Raw genomic sequence first — 14,954 nt, forward strand, 5'->3', positions numbered from 1 at the left:
GGAAAATACATTTTAAAATAAGTATCCAAAGTGATTCTGATGCAGGTAAGCCCAGGGCCAGGCTCAGATACTCAAACCAGGCATCGTCAACCCTCGAGGGTCACCAGAAGCGGCCCTGGGGTGGAGCCACCTGCAAAGAGTCAGGGGTGAAGACAGGGTCTTCTGAGCTCAAGGAGGACTTCCTGGTGCCCTGGTGTCTGCCAGCACCCCAATCCCGGCACCTGAGGAGGCTCCTGGTGGGGGGAGGGCTGCAACTTTTGTCCAGACAAAGGTTCACTGAGACCTTGGACACCCTCTCCTGGCAGACGGGCTCCGACAAGAGGAGAGCAGGAAGAGACAAGCCGGATTTGGCAGGTGCCTGACGGGCACAGCCTAGGTGCTTAGCGCTGCGGTGTGCCGGGCACCACGGAGGGACAGGGTGGGCGGGGGGCAAGGCTGACGAGCTTCTGACCCAACAGGAGCAGCCTATGAACGTGTCGAGGGACAGCCTGACCCCGGTCTCGGGCCTGGGGCGCATGGTGGGAGGAGGGATGTGCTGGTGAGAATGGCAGTGTGGATGCATCTCCTTGGCTGCTGACCGGAGGCCTCCTCCTTTTCCAGAAGTGATCGGACCCAGCTGAGAAGACCCAGGCCTTGCTGGAGGGGTTATTCTGTCCACCTGTGCAGTATTTGGAAACATTCAAACGCAGCTGAGAGCAAACCGGGACGCGGCGGATGACGGATTTATTTTTAGATTTTTTTTTTCCTTGGGGGAACTGACAGGCGATGGGGGTTGGGGAGGGCGGGGGGGCTTTTCTTGAGTTAAGGGGGCTTATATCTAATGTTAATACTTCTTTCGCTGAGAAATGGTACATATACACGTTTGTCATGTGTGTGTGCACGTGCGTGCACTAGTGCTGACAGCCGGACCTCAGACTGCAGAGCTGGGTGAGCTGTTGGCTTGCAGCCGGGCACGACACGCCCTCGTGGGCATGTCCGTGTACTGTTGGTTTAGCTGCCCCTGGTTTCCAAAGTGTGCCATGCCAGGGCAGGGGTCCTCCCCAGGGCCAGGCCCACGAGGTGTCCTGCAGGGGGCGGGAGTAGCTGGGGCTGGGGCTCCCCCTCTTAGGAGGCGGCTTTGCAGGAAGGGAGGTTGGCAGGGTTCAGTGTATCTCCTGGGAAAATCGAGCTGTCTGATTGTGGCGGCCTCCCCGCAGTGCCACGGGGACGGGGCTGGGCGGGGCGTGGGCTCCTGAAGACGGGCCAGGACAGGCCTGCTTGCTTTGCTATGTGAAGTCTGCCCCGAGAGTCAGAGCCAGCGAGGGGGGCTGGCCACTCTCTCAGGCTGCATGCCTGTCAGAGAAGCCTCGGCCTGTGAAGCCCCTGCCTTCAGGGGGCTTGTCACCTACTTTTTGCAGGAGGAAGAAGGCAGCGTGGTGCTCACAGCCCAGGAGCTGTCGGGACGGCTGCTGGTCTTCATATTCCTGGGGTGAGGGCGGTGGGCAGGCTAGGCTGGGCAGGGACCCGCTCCAGCCTCAGAGGGAATTAGCCAGGAGGGTACTTCCCAGGGCGTGGGCCGAGATTCAAGTGAGTGGGTGTTTTGGGTCCCGGGAGCCTTGGAGGAAGGGATTTGGCTAGATCAGAAGGGACTATCACATCAGAGCACCAGCCAGCCCAGCCATGGCTGTCTCTGCTCCTTCCCCGGAGCCCCAGCCATCTGTCCCTGCTCTGTGTTTGTGAAAACCACAGGGGACGTGATAAAAGAGGCCCATCAGGGGCACCTGCCACACCGAGACCCCAACTCCTTTGCATTTCGGGTGAGAAGCAGAGGAGGGGCCTCCTGAGGGAGAGGCTTGTGCAAATAGCCCTGAGTCTGTCCTGCACGATGGGGCAGGCCGTGGCATCCCCAGGCCTCCCTGGCGGCAGCCTCCCGGCCCTGCAGCAGCGATGACAGGACGCAGGACGGAGCCTAGGTCCTCTGGCACTGAAGGTGCTCCTCCCTCCTCCCCGCAAGTCTCCTCCCCGCCCGCACTTCCCCCCAGTCCGGCCCCACTGCTCACCCCAGGAGGCAGAACCGGAAGGACCTCTGGGCCCAGCACCTGTCTGCTGGGGGACCTGGCAGCGGGACGGTGACAGGCCGTGCAGCCAGCACCTGTCTGCTGGGAGACCTGGCAGCGGGACTCAGGGGGCAGACACACGATGACAGGCCGTGCGGCCGACCGGCCTCTGCTGCTGGGATCGTCACCCCCTCCCCGTCACTCACGGAGGACATCTGCTCCTGGCCCGCGCCTCCCTCTCAGGGGCAGCTGGTCCCAGCAGACTGTCCCGGGTGTAGGTTCGGGGTGACCGCTCTGCTGGTCCCCGGGGCCCAGAGGAATTCGCTTCTTAAAGAGACGCTGCGGAGCCAGCAGTGGCATAAGCTCTCGGGGGCCACACCCCGTGCTCATGGGGCTCACCTTCTCCTGGGGAAAGAAGAGGCCTGTGGTCCCCAGTATGAGAGGACTGTCCAGGGAGAGAGGGAGACAGCCCCTGACCAGCGAGCCCACGACCACCCCGGGAGGCGCCCGTCCCTCGGCGCGGCCCTGGCTGCTCGAAGCCCTCCTTCCCTCGCGGGCGAGGAAGCCCAGCCCAGCCTTCACCTTGGGGATGGGCAGTTTTTCAGACCCAAGTAGGTGAGGGGACAGTGAGGCCAGGCCTGGTCTGGTCATCTCTCTTGTGACTTCTGCGGCCAGCCAACCGGGACTGTCACTTTGGAGGAGGCCACACTGGGAGGGGCCTGCAGGTGCACCTGCTAGAGACAGGAGCCAGGGTTCTGTCGGGCCGCCCACATCCAGGCCCCACGGAGGCACAGCTCCGTGTGTCAGCTGCATCTTGGCCTCATGCCCCAGGCTCGATACCCAAAACAAGACACTCCTACGTGGGCCCAAAGACACAGGCCCTCAGCGTCTCCCTGTCCCTGCCCCGACCCAGGGCCTCTGGTGCTAGGGCAGATCCGGTCACTGGCCACCAGCAGCCTGCCCAGTGGGGCCAGCCCAGCAGTGCGACCCCAGCTGCCCCAGGGCCGCTCTTGTCCACCTTGGAGCCTGGCCAGGAGGGGGCAGGCTGGGACGGTCAAGGCAGGGGCTCTGGATGGGTGGGTGGGGGGCAGAAGGGCGATGTCGAGGGCGCTGCAGATGTCCAGAGCCCCTCTGCGGCCACCCTCCCCTGTGTTCCGTGTTTGTGTAAGAACCGTGGGCTGGCTGGGCCCAGTTTCCCTGGGGGATACACTATGTGTTTGCTTTTTTGGAAATACAGGAAATCAATAAATTGCTGGCGTTTCTTTGAACAATTTCAAGCAGTGGATTATTTGGGGAGCCGCTGAGGACGGACGGGGCTGCTCCCCTCCTTCCAGGGTCTCCTCTCATTGGCCCTGCGCCCGGCGCAGACCAAGGGCAGCACCGGGCAGGGGACGCTGTGGTGCTGCCCTCATGTTACACATAAATGACGTGGGGCTTAGGGAGGGGACAGATGCACCCGATGTCACACGGCTTGCAAAGGGAAAGGCGCCCCAGGGGAACACTCCCGGGCAGGCACCTGGCGGCTTGCTATCTCCAGAGCTGCAAAGGAGCTTGCGTCTGCTGGGTGCGTTTTCTCCCCGGGTCCTGCGGGACGGGCTAGAGCTCACAAAAGCCAAGGATGTGGGGGCCCCCACCTCAAGAGGCCCATAAGAAACAAGACGGCACATGGAACTTTCTAAGACACGGGGGTAGTAACCTCCAAGTGTGGCCTGGATGGATGGACAGCTGTGGGCACCGCCCGGAGGAGGCTGGAAATACTTAGGGAAGGCTGGAGATGACCCTTCCCAGCCTGGGAGGACAGTGACCTCTCTCTCGATCCCATGTCCCTGACCTCCTGGTCACTTCTCAGAGGGTGATGGTCAGGGAGGCCAGGGAGGAAGGCTGAGCCTCGGCCCAAGGGAGGGAGACCGCCTGCCTGCAGCCCAGATTGTTAATACACTAGGTCTGGGGCCTCCTGAAAGTGTGTATTGGCTCCAAAATGTGAGATCAAACTACAGATTCAAAATCAACATGCGTCTCCTCGGTAAGTTGTCAGGAACACAGGAACGCACACGCCCCGGGTGTGGGCAGCTCTGCGGATCATGGTCCCCAGACTGGAAACAGAAGGTGACCGGAAACCACGTGTGGATTTGTTGTCTCGCCGCCCGTTAGTCCCCAGGGGCGATGTGATTCCCGGGGAAGTGTAACTCCTGGTGAAGAAACGGTTTTATGCAGGAAGCGGGTGCACTTACGGTAGGAGTGACAAAGGGACAGTTCAGCCATCTTTGGCCAAGAGGGTGGCAAGCCCTCTGGACCCCCAGAACACTTGCTGAGGAAGTGGGGGTGCCAGGAGCCACTGGAAACCCGGACTGCAAGGGGGGGGTCTCCCGATCCCGCGGCTGCGTCTCCCGGACGCCACGCCCCGGCGGCCCACAGCCCCTCCATGCTGAGCCGTGAAGCTGTGTCTTCTGGCCCCTTCACGCCTGACCCAGCCCAGGACCTGGCTCCCCCTGGAGTCCAGGCTACCCTGGAGACACAGTAGCCTTCAGGCCTCACCTCACGGCCGGAGGAGGAGCAAGCAGACGTTATTAATCAGAACAGTCTTTCTGCTGGAGGGGCCGCCAAACAGCCCTGTTACTGGTCCAAGCCTTAGGTGTCCACGGTCCACGCTGTTGTTCACTTCACCCAGCGAGACAGGCAGAGCTCAGGGCTCTAAGTGCAGTTCACAGATGAGGAAACCGAGGCCCACGGAGACTCGCCCAGGGTCACGCGGCGTGTCTGTGGCAACCCCGGGGCAGAACCCGGCCTCCTCGGGGCCAGCCCAAGCACTCTGGGCAGCTCCCCGGAGCTGAGGACAGGGTAGGGCGGGCCTGACTTGAGGGCTGTGCTGGGCCTCGTTCGACCTCTGGTGCCTCAGAAGCCCCTGCTGCCCAGGGCCCACTAGGACCGCACGTCGGGTGCGCTGGGCTGCGGGGCAGACGGGTGGATGAAGAGAGAGTTCAGACTCGTGGAGCATCAGATGTGGAAGTCCTGAGCCTCATCCCATCTGGGCCACCGAGTTGGTGGTTAGAATATGGGGCTAATGAGACCAGGGCCACAGGGCGAAGCATGCTCAGTGACCCCCAACAGGCGTCCCCCAGCCTAACTGGGCACCCTGCAGACACTGCCGCCGGCTCATCGGAGCGCTAATGTCCCCGGGCAGCACCTCAGGGCGGGCCGACACCCAGACCAGCAAGAAGGAAGCCAGCTGTGCGAAAGGGGCAGTGGGCCCAATGGGGCCCCAGAATCTGGCTCCCACGAGCTGCTGGGAAACCTCTGGGTTAGTCCAACTCCCTCATTTTGCAGGTTAGGAAACTGACCCAGAGAGGAGCAGTCACTTGCTCAGGGTCACACAGCAGCTCCAGCAGCAGAGCCAGGCCCTCCTCCAACGCTGCCCTCACCTGCGGCTGCCACTGTCCTGCCTACCCCCCACCCGGGCTGGGTGCACCCCTCGGGGTCCCCACAGGCCCTGCGGAGCCCAGCCCAGCACTCACCTCCCCGCTTGTCCTGCCAGCCCCTCACCTCTGTCTGCACTGGACGCAGGCAGCCAGCCAGAGAGAAGAGCCTGGTTGTTCACCTTCTAAGTGAACGGGGAAGGAAGGAGGAAGGACTAGAGGGTGGAGGGAGGGGGTGAAGCGGACAAGAGAGACATTTCCTTGTCTGGAATTCTACTTTAGCTCATTTCCAAGATTCGACGAAACATGAGAGTCTGGAACAGACACACACACAGACGCATACGTACAGCCAAGTGCCTGACTGGAGGGCCTGTGTGGACGCAGAGCAGCCTTGGGAAAGGTTACTGTCCCTGAACGAGTAAGCAGGAAGGACCCTTCTCGTGGCCCCTGCATTGGTGACCAGGGCTCGGGGGGGGGGGGGCAGGTGGCTGCCAAGCGCCCCACATTCTCCAGAACATCCGGAAGAACTGGGGCCAGACACCAGATATCTTTGGGAGGAGATCTGAGAGCTAATAGACCAAGGGAGCACGTGGAGACAGAAAAGAGAAGAGGCTGGAAACTGGAGGATCAGCCAAAGCGAATGGGACCAACGGGGGGGGGCAGGCGGGGCTCCTAGAGGAAAGTGTGACCAGACGCAGGAGGGACCAGCTGTGTGAGCCGAGGCTGGGGGCCGTGAGATGCGGAAGGAGACTTGAGCCCTGCACGCGCAGTGCTTCATTGCTCCCCTCCCTCCCCTCCTCCGCTTTCTCCGTGCCCCGAGCAGCGGCCGTTCACAGAGGCCACGTTAACTGCTTTCACCGTGGACATCTGTTAACATCCTCCTTCACGCAAGCACCACATCGTAGGGTGACAGACTTTTGAGCTGTGCCACAGAAAAAGTGCTACTTCGGTAAACTAAGCTAGCTTAACACCTCAGTAAATGTTTAATGAGGGAGAAAAGCTTTGCCGACAGCCAAAACGTACAAGCGACTAAAAGGTAGATGGAAAAGTAGGAGTTTCTTGTTTGTTTTTTACTGGAAGCAAGCAGTGCCTATAAAAGCCATTCTCAGGAGGCTTTGCTACTTGGGCTCAGAATTCAGTGTTCTGTTTCTGTCCTTATTTGAAAGCTGAGTCGCAGTCTGAGATACCAGCTATTCTCCGAGCGAGGAAACTGGTTTTTAACAATACAAATAAAAACCCCATTGCTACCAGACGTCTTACTCTAAAAAAAGGACGAAGGGAAACCCTGTAGTCCTGGTGCTGGTGTGAAGAGGCGCATCCTGCAGGACAGCGTGGTACCTTACAAGGATGTCCACCCGCTTCCAACTCTCATGTTTATTTGAGCTTTTAGACAGTTGAATCAGTAATTCGCAGTCTAACCGTAAGGAAAAACAGGCAAACAGAATATGCTGTTCGTTAGCAGTATTTTAAGTAACTTGTTTTTCAAATGTCATCAATAAAAAGACTTGGCAGGAAGTCTGTTGCAAAAAAAAAAAAGTGAAATGCACAAGGCTTGTGCACCATTCAGCACATCTTACCCAGAGCGCACGCCCCGCCGCCCGGGCCACTGGCAAAACACAGAGCGCGCCACCGCCTCAGGAAGGCCCCTGCGGCTGTTCCCGCTCGGCGCGCCTCCTGCTAAGAGGGCCCCGCGGCTGCAGTTTTGTGATGGGTGTGTTTGCCTCTTGAGGAAAGCCGAGCGTCCGTGGGCTGTGCGGCAGCGGTGGAACCTCCATCTGCTTCACTGCTTTGCTTGGGCTGTTCTGAGCCTCCTACACAGATGCGCAGTGGAGGTGTCAGCCTGAGATCTGGGCAGAGCTTCCATTCAGGTTTTGAGGAACGCTCTCGATGACCCTCTTCAACATCTCCCTCCTCCGCTTTCCAGCTGCCTCCAACTCACCTCTAGTCCTTCAATCCAGTACCACTGTGAGCTTCGATCTGAGTTTCAGGCAGTCTGCGTGTAGCCCACCCCAGCCTGCTCTTGGGTAAAGGCCATAAAAATAGAAAACTTACCCAGTGCACTTTTACTCTTCTGAGCGTCACCCCCTTCGTTTCTGGCTGCTTCGGGCCACTTTGCGTACCTGCGGGGAGCTGTTACTGTTCACATCTTGTGCAAGGTAAGCTATTCTCCACAGGCAGGAAGATCCGATGGGAACGTCCCCACCATTCCTGGGAACGGAGGTGTCTGACCACCAGAGTTAGTGACCTGAAAGTTCACTGGTGCCTGATAAGAGCAACTCTGGTCACGTGAAGGGAGCAGAAACTTGACCAGAGTGGATTCAAGAGAAATGGGGAGATGCTGCAGCCACTACAGAGGACAGTATGGAGGGTCCTTAAAAAACTAAAAATAGACTTTCCGTATGATCCAGCAATCCCACTCCTGGGCATCTACAGAGTGAACCTTAATTCAAAAAGGTACATGCACCCCTGTGTTCACAGCAGCACTACTTACAACAGCCAAGACATGGGAACAACCTAAATGTCCATCCACAGATGACTGGATAAAGAAGCTGTGGTATATTTATACAATGGAATACTATGCAGCCATAACAAATAATAAAATAATGGATGGACCATTCTTTTGTTTGTTTGTTTGTTTAGTTTTTATTTCATAATCATAAACTTAACTTTGCAATCCAGCTAAACTTGGTGGTGGGCAAGGAAAATATGGAACCCAAAGAACTGCAGTGAGAACACAAAGATTATAGGATATTTCGAGCAGATGGGGGTGAAGGGATGCTCTCCTGAGCTACAGAAGGAATGGTCTGGTGGTTAAGATAAAACACAAGTCAAATTTATCATATTCGTCCACAGTCAGCAATGGTGATCTTCTTGCTGGTCTTGCCATGCCTGGACCCAAGGCGCTCCATGGCTTCCACAACATTCATGCCTTCCTTCACCTTGCCGAAGACCACATGCTTGCCATCCAACCACTCAGTCTTGGCAGCGCAGATGAAAAACTGGAGCCGTTTGTGTTGGGGCCTGCATTTGCCATGGACAAGATGCCAGGACCCGTATGCTTCAGGACGAAATTCTCATCATCAAATTTCTCCCCATAGATGGACTTGCCACCAGTGCCACTGTGGCATGTGAAGTCACCACCCTGGCACATAAATCCCGGAATTACTCTGTGAAAGCAGGAAACTTCATAACCAAATCCTTTCTCCCCAGTGCTCAGAGCACGAAAGTTTTCTGCTGTCTTTGGAAACTTGTCTGCGAATAGCTCCAAGGAGACATGGCCCAAGGGCTCGCCATCTACAGCGACGTCGAAGAACACAGTGGGGTTGACCATGGCTGGGCACTGCGGGAGGATCCGGGCCGGCGGCAGTGTCTGCAAGGCCTGGACCATTCTAACTGAAGTAAGCCAGAAAGAGTGAAAAAAACATATATCATGTATATGTGGAATCTGAAAAAAAGGACACAAATGAGCTGACCTACAAAACAGACAGAGTCACAGACATAGAGAACAAAGTTATGGTTACCGGGGGGAAGCGGGTGGGAAGGGATAAACTGGGAATTCGAAATTTGCCCCCCTTTGGGAGTGATGGAAACATTAGCTCCCCTGATTGTGGTGGTGGTTTCATGGGTGTGTACCTCTGTCAAAACTCATCAAATTCATCAAATTTCATCAAATTCATCTAATTACATCAGAAATACGTGTATTTACTGTACAGAAATCATACGATAATAACGGTGTTTTTAAAAAAGAGAGAAAGGGGAAGAAATGGAGTTACAGCCAGCAGGACTGACAGTAATCTGAGAAGTTCTGTCATAAAGGAAGGAGAGAGGGGCTGGTTCCCAGAAATGGACGTGGCACCAGGAGAGGCTGTTTCCTAAGAAGAAAGCATGCTTCACTGCTGACGGGAACACTAGAGCCGAGACGGAGACACTGATGGTCCGAGGGCCGGGGGAGACTTGCTGGAGTGATGTTCTTGAACAGACAGGAAAGGACAGGACCGCCCGGCGGGGGGCTTGGCCTGGGCGGGCTGTGGACACGCCACCCATGGCCACGCGGGCAGGTGGGCAGGTAGATGTGCCGGAGGGAGCTTGCTGGGGTCTCTCCGACTTGCTTTCGCGCCTCAGTGAGATAAGATGCCCAATCACCACCCACGTGTCAGCTGACGGCAAGAGGGGCGAAGGCACGAAACAGCTTTCTAGGAACACAGGAAAACTAAACCATTAGCAAAACAGAGCAGGAATACCAGACAGCACTAGGAGCCCACCTGAGCCTGGGGGTCATGGATTCAAAGGGAGCCAGTCAACACAGGCCCGTGCTTTCTCCACCCACGTTTTGCTCCCACACAGGTGCAGGTGGAGAGCGTTTAAGCAGGGGCCCTGCCAGCAGGGCAGGGAGGCAGGAGGGGCGCAGAGTCAGGCTCCACGCGGCGGGGTGAGCAGGTGAGCCTCGGACCTCAGCCAGGTGAGGAGGAGAGCGGGGAGGGGTCCACACTGCAGAGCCGGCAGCCCTCAGCCGGTGGGCCCAGGGGCCGGCTGTGGCTGCACTAACTCCCAGGCGGGGCAGGGGCCTCTCTGGTGGGGGGTGCAGAGGGTGGGAGGGAGCTGTGGGCTGGGATGGGCTGCAGGAGTGCGGGGGGCTGGGGCGCGGGCCTGGATCTTTGCTGGAAGACCAGGGCCCTGTGTCCGCCCGCTGCTCGCTCAGGGGAGCGCTCACAGCAGCGCTCCGACCTCGGTGCCGCCCCATCCTGTCCTCCCGGCCAGCCCGAGCCACACGTGGTTTGGACTGTCTGCTTTGGGGAAACAAGAGACGAAGGTTAATGAAATCACCAGCCACCCAGTCCCCAAGCTGGAAGCTCTGGCCTCCTCTTTAGCACTCCCTTTCCCATTCAGGCTCCAAGGCCTGAGCTGGAAGATGCCGTGTCATTCCAGTACCCAACAGCCTTGTCTTCCCCTGGGCCACCATCAAGCCTCCTGGCTGGCCTCTCCACCCGTGTGGCCCCCACCGGCCTCTCTGCCTCCAGAGTCTGCCGCCACAAGAGCCATCACTGAGAATTACGCTGATTCTGCCCTCTGTCTGCCTAGCAGCATCAGCTGGCTCCCGTTTTCCACAGCTAGGAGTCAGGCCGTCCCACCAGGCTCTACCAGGCTGGCCCCAGCCCACCTGCCCTGCCTCCTGCCCTCCCCCAGCCCTGCCGGTACTTCAACCATGCCAGCATCTCCCCGGACACAAAGTGCCACTTAACCTCACTGCCCCTGGGTTGCCCCTCCCACTTGCTGTGCCACCCGCCCCGGCTCCAGGACCCTCTTGTCTTCCCTCTGCCCCTTGTAGGGAACTGCGTGCTCGCCCCCGGGCCAAGGCCCCCTGGGTGCTGACCTGTGCACGCGCCTCCCTCCCTCCAAGGATAAGAAGCTCCCTGGGGCAGGACCAGGACGAGCATTCTGTGTCCTCTCTCAACCCAGCATGTGGCTGGCATAGAGCGTGCACATAACTGGGGCTGAGGGTGACTCGGGGTCTAGAGCCGCAGACTCTCAGAAATGATCTTAAACCCTCCCAGGCCTCCCACCCACTTCTGACCCTTGAAGGTCCAGTTGGCCAAGCAGCAGCCCCAGCCCCAGCCCCAGGCCCCTCGGGGAAGATGACTCGAAGCTGCCCTGACTTCTAGGCCATCCCTGAGCGGGCTCCAGCTCCGGGCTCCACAGTCCTTCCCCGGCCTCTCCCCGGGGCTGTGGAGAGCAGGGCCAATCCCTCTTCCCCAGGACGAGCCACCCCACGTCCCCAGGTGTCTCACGCCCAGGCTGAACCACGTCGGTCTCTTCACCCTTTCCTGTGGGGCACGGTTCAGTGCCCATCTGCCTGACCCGTCACCCTACTCTGCACACGTCTCCAGCTGCCATCGTCCCCCTTAAGAGCCAGAGCTCTGGACGGGGTGTGGGACAGAGGGATGACCTCAGCTTCAGGGCATCCATGTCCCGTCTGCTGTGTCATCCCCGCCCAGGAATCACCACATGCTGGCATCTGTGAGCATCCATTCCTTGGGAACTCAGGCAGAGGTCTGTTTTGACTGGTGTGGGGGTGCGGGGTCAGGACTCTGCAGCCCCCACGGGGAGCTGGTGTCACAAGGAGTGAGGACACAGCATGTGCGTGTTGGCGTTTGGAGATGGAATTCTCCCGTATGGAGGGATCCGGCTTTGGGATAGATTTAATCTCAGGGAATTCCACTCAGGCTGGGGAAGCAGCCCAGAAGTCACAGGAAGTGATGTCTCAATAAAATTGTCAGGGAACCTCTGATCCGCCAGAGTCCATGTGTGGCTGAGGGAAGGTCCCCCACCAGTTTCCTTTCTGCTAAACCGAGGGGGCATCTGGGGTCCCGTCCAGGTCTGCCCCCATGCAGGTCTCACGATTCTCAGGGTGCGGTGAATGAAAACATTGCCAGCTGTATCAGCAAACAGAGGGCGCTGCAGCCACCAGGTCATCAGCCACGGCCCGCACCCAGCAGAGGGCGGAGGGCACTCAGGATGCGGCAAGCAGGCAGCCGGGCCTCTGCTGCCGCCCCCAGCGGTGCCCCCTGAGGGGACTCAGGATGGGAACGCACAGGACACTGGCCCTGGAGAGCGGAGGTGCGGATCAGGGAATGACTTCTGTGAGCCCAGACCTCTGCGCCTTCCCGTACATAGAAAAGTGCTCAGTTCTTAACTCGAGGGGTCTGGCTTTCTTCAATTAACAGCCATCTTTCGAGGCTCCGACCACCTGGTCTTCACTGTGAACGTGCCTACATCCCGGCCTCCGCCCCGCCACTTTGGAGCAGTCCCTCAGAGCCATCTGACAGGTGTCGTCCCGGGCTTAAATCCTCAGGAACGTCTGCCGAATGAAGCAGACCTCTCAGCTTTTCGGTTGTGAGTTTTATTTCGGGCGACAATGCCACTGGGGCCCCAGGATCTCCGTGAGCCCAAAGCTTGGTCCCCGCCCGCCCCAGCTCCCGGCCAGGCCTGGGGAGGAGCCCACAGTCCGCGCCGGATCCCACGCCCTCCCGCCTGGCTCCTCACCCACTGCCCGAGGCGGAAGGGAGGCGGGGCCCGAAAGTCAGTGAGTCAGGCTGTCCGGGACCGGCCCAGCCAGTTCCACCTCCTCTAAGTGCAGTGTCAGCGGGAGCCCAGGCCAGGTGTGCCTAGAAACCTCCCCAGCTGCCGCCACACACCCTCCTGGTGGACAAGACAGCAAATTTTCCCGCAGAAGCCCTGTACTCCACCCCTCGCCTGGCTGGGGGCACACACCCACTCTCCACAACAACCGGCATCAGCAGGCATCGAGGCGGGGACAGCCTGCTCCCTGCGCAGGGGGAACAGCTCCGGCCCGGCGGGTGGTTGAGGGACTACAATGGCATCTGAGACCTGAAACAAAAGCTGGGGAGGACATCCTACCCCCGCCCCACGGACCCTGGGCGAGGTGGCGCTGCCTGCACCCCACGGCCTCTGTCCAGAAGGACACTGGAAGGAAGTTCCTCCAGGAGCAGCTCCCACCTCCAGAGATGGCACCTCAGCACCAGAGAGCCTCACGTGGAAGTCTTCGTTATTGGTGCACGTGTGCCCGCACATGCGTGCACGTGTGGTGCGTGTGTGTGCGTGTTAGTGAGGTCGGTATCTCCCAAAGTCCTTCCCACAGGATGTTCACAGGTCCCAAGTGACAAAGGAGGTCTAAGTTGTGGAAACTCTGGGCTAAAGGAGGTTGAATGGTTCGTGTTCATTACTCAGGAGTCCCAGAAGCGTTAAGGCCTGTGGTAGCAGAGAGAGGAAGGGAGGGGTCTCCGGAGCCCCCCACCCCCACCCCCACTTCTCCCCCTGAAGGACACTTCCTGACAGAGGCCAGTGCTGCGGGGCCACACTCCGTTTGCCTGAGCTCCCTGCTGAAGGGAGACTCCAGGGTCCCAGGCAGAGGCCCTCCCGCAACACGGTAGTGCGGACCAGACGGCACGGCCTGGGAGAGACCTCGGTCCCACTGACCGCATCTGACCCGGGAGGCCTGCCAGCGTGTCCACCTTCAGCCAGCCCGAGAGGCTGGTGGGCAGGCGGCTGTGGCAGGAGACTCAGGCTGGGGCCAGGGCAGGTCCGCGTCGTTATTTACAGCATTTGGAACGTCCTCCCCTCCGTCCCCAGTCTGCGGGATCTGCCGGCCTGGATTCCCAGCCTCTCCATCTTGTCAGGGGTGGAATCCTCCAGCTGTGATGTGTGCGCAGGCCCCTGGGGACCCAGCGAGAATGCAGACTCCCCGTTTCTCCAGCTCCCGGGTGGTGCTCCTGCGCCAGGCCTGTGGACCACACTGAGCAGCAAGGTCCTAGCCCGTCCAGGAGGGCTTCCTGGAAGACACTGGGTGGAAAGAGACCAGGAAGCAGAGCTGGGCTGCAGAATAATAGGGGAGTGAGAGAGACAGACAGCAGGCCGGTCTGGGGGCACGGACTTTACAGCAGGCGTTGGGTGGGAGACACAGATGAGGCCTGGAAAGTGGACCCCAAGGTCCAGTCGCCAACAGAGTCTGCCCTGGGCCCACAGTGGGGTTGACGGTAATTCAGGTGTAAGGTTTGGGGACCCCAACCAGGAGAGCACTTCATTCCTCAGAAGAGAGGTGTGTTGACTTGGGGTCACCGTGGCTCCACTGCCCAGGAGAGACTGACGGACTGATGGAAAGTGGGCGTTAGCGCCTTCCCAGCCTCCTCGGCGGGGGGGCTGGAGGGCGGGGCAGGGTGGGCTGACTCACCGCTGGCCCATCTCTGACGGCCAGCAGCCCCAGGCTCAAGGAAGGGGAGGGCTGAAGGAGGCACAGCCAAGGTTCACCCTGTGCCCTGGAATGTCGGGGAGGGGAGCACGTGCTGGGGGGTCTCGGGGGGCAGGGAGGGGTGGGCCCCACAGGGAAGGCAGGGAGACATGGGGGTTTGGGAGACCCTTTCTATCTCCACAGTACACGAGACACCAGCAAGCCCTCACGTGCCTGTGCTGTGTGCCGGCACTGCTCCAAGCATCCTTGCTATAAGGCCATCTCGTCCTCACAGCCACCCCAGGAGGAAGCTGCTAACACCACCCCGTGTTACAGACAAGGACACGGAGGCAAAGGAAGGTCCCTCAGCTGGTCTGTGGGGGAACTGGCTTCGGAGCCTGTGTCCTTAACAGCAGATTCTGGGACACACAGGGCCCCTCCCCACCCCCTGGCCAAGCAGGATGCAGAATGGGGTCTGAAGGTCAAAACAAAGGTAACACAGTGGCCGGCAAGGCAGACCAGTCACTTTCCTGGGAAAAACTTCTTTCCTATTGTCCCCACCCCCAACCCCCATCATTCACTCAGGAGCAGCCCTGGCCTCTCCACCACCACCAGCTGAAAATACTGTGAATTTTCAGTGTCAATTTCTTCAGACTGTTAAATGTCCCACTGCCCTGACGACCCCGAGGCCCCCAAATCTCTGTTCCCCTTTCCTAACATCAAGGTTCTCTCTGTCCTTCCAAGAGCACTGTGGGTATATGG

General features: G+C 59.2%; 1 protein-coding gene and 1 pseudogene across 4 annotated transcripts in view; one reads left to right on the forward strand and one right to left on the reverse strand.

Annotated features, from left to right (window-relative positions):
* The window catches only part of PKP1 (plakophilin 1), a 41,299-nt gene extending 37,992 nt beyond the window's left edge, over positions 1-3,307 (forward strand). For 2 of the 3 annotated variants that reach the window (XM_072948816.1, XM_072948818.1), the window contains exon 14: positions 601-3,307. The gene's annotated coding sequence lies outside the window, so the exon portion shown is untranslated. The remainder of the gene's footprint in view (positions 1-600) is intronic. The other variant, XM_072948817.1, reaches the window with a different exon arrangement.
* Positions 3,308-8,094: 4,787 nt separating this feature from the next.
* LOC140688819 (peptidyl-prolyl cis-trans isomerase A pseudogene) lies at positions 8,095-14,270 on the reverse strand (annotated as a pseudogene). Its single transcript, XR_012063667.1, has one exon. The product of XR_012063667.1 is annotated as a peptidyl-prolyl cis-trans isomerase A pseudogene (transcript).
* Between the last annotated feature and the right edge of the window lie 684 nt (positions 14,271-14,954).

Source organism: Vicugna pacos, chromosome 23 (genome assembly GCF_048564905.1).
Source record: "Vicugna pacos chromosome 23, VicPac4, whole genome shotgun sequence".
Lineage (NCBI taxonomy): Eukaryota > Metazoa > Chordata > Mammalia > Artiodactyla > Camelidae > Vicugna > Vicugna pacos.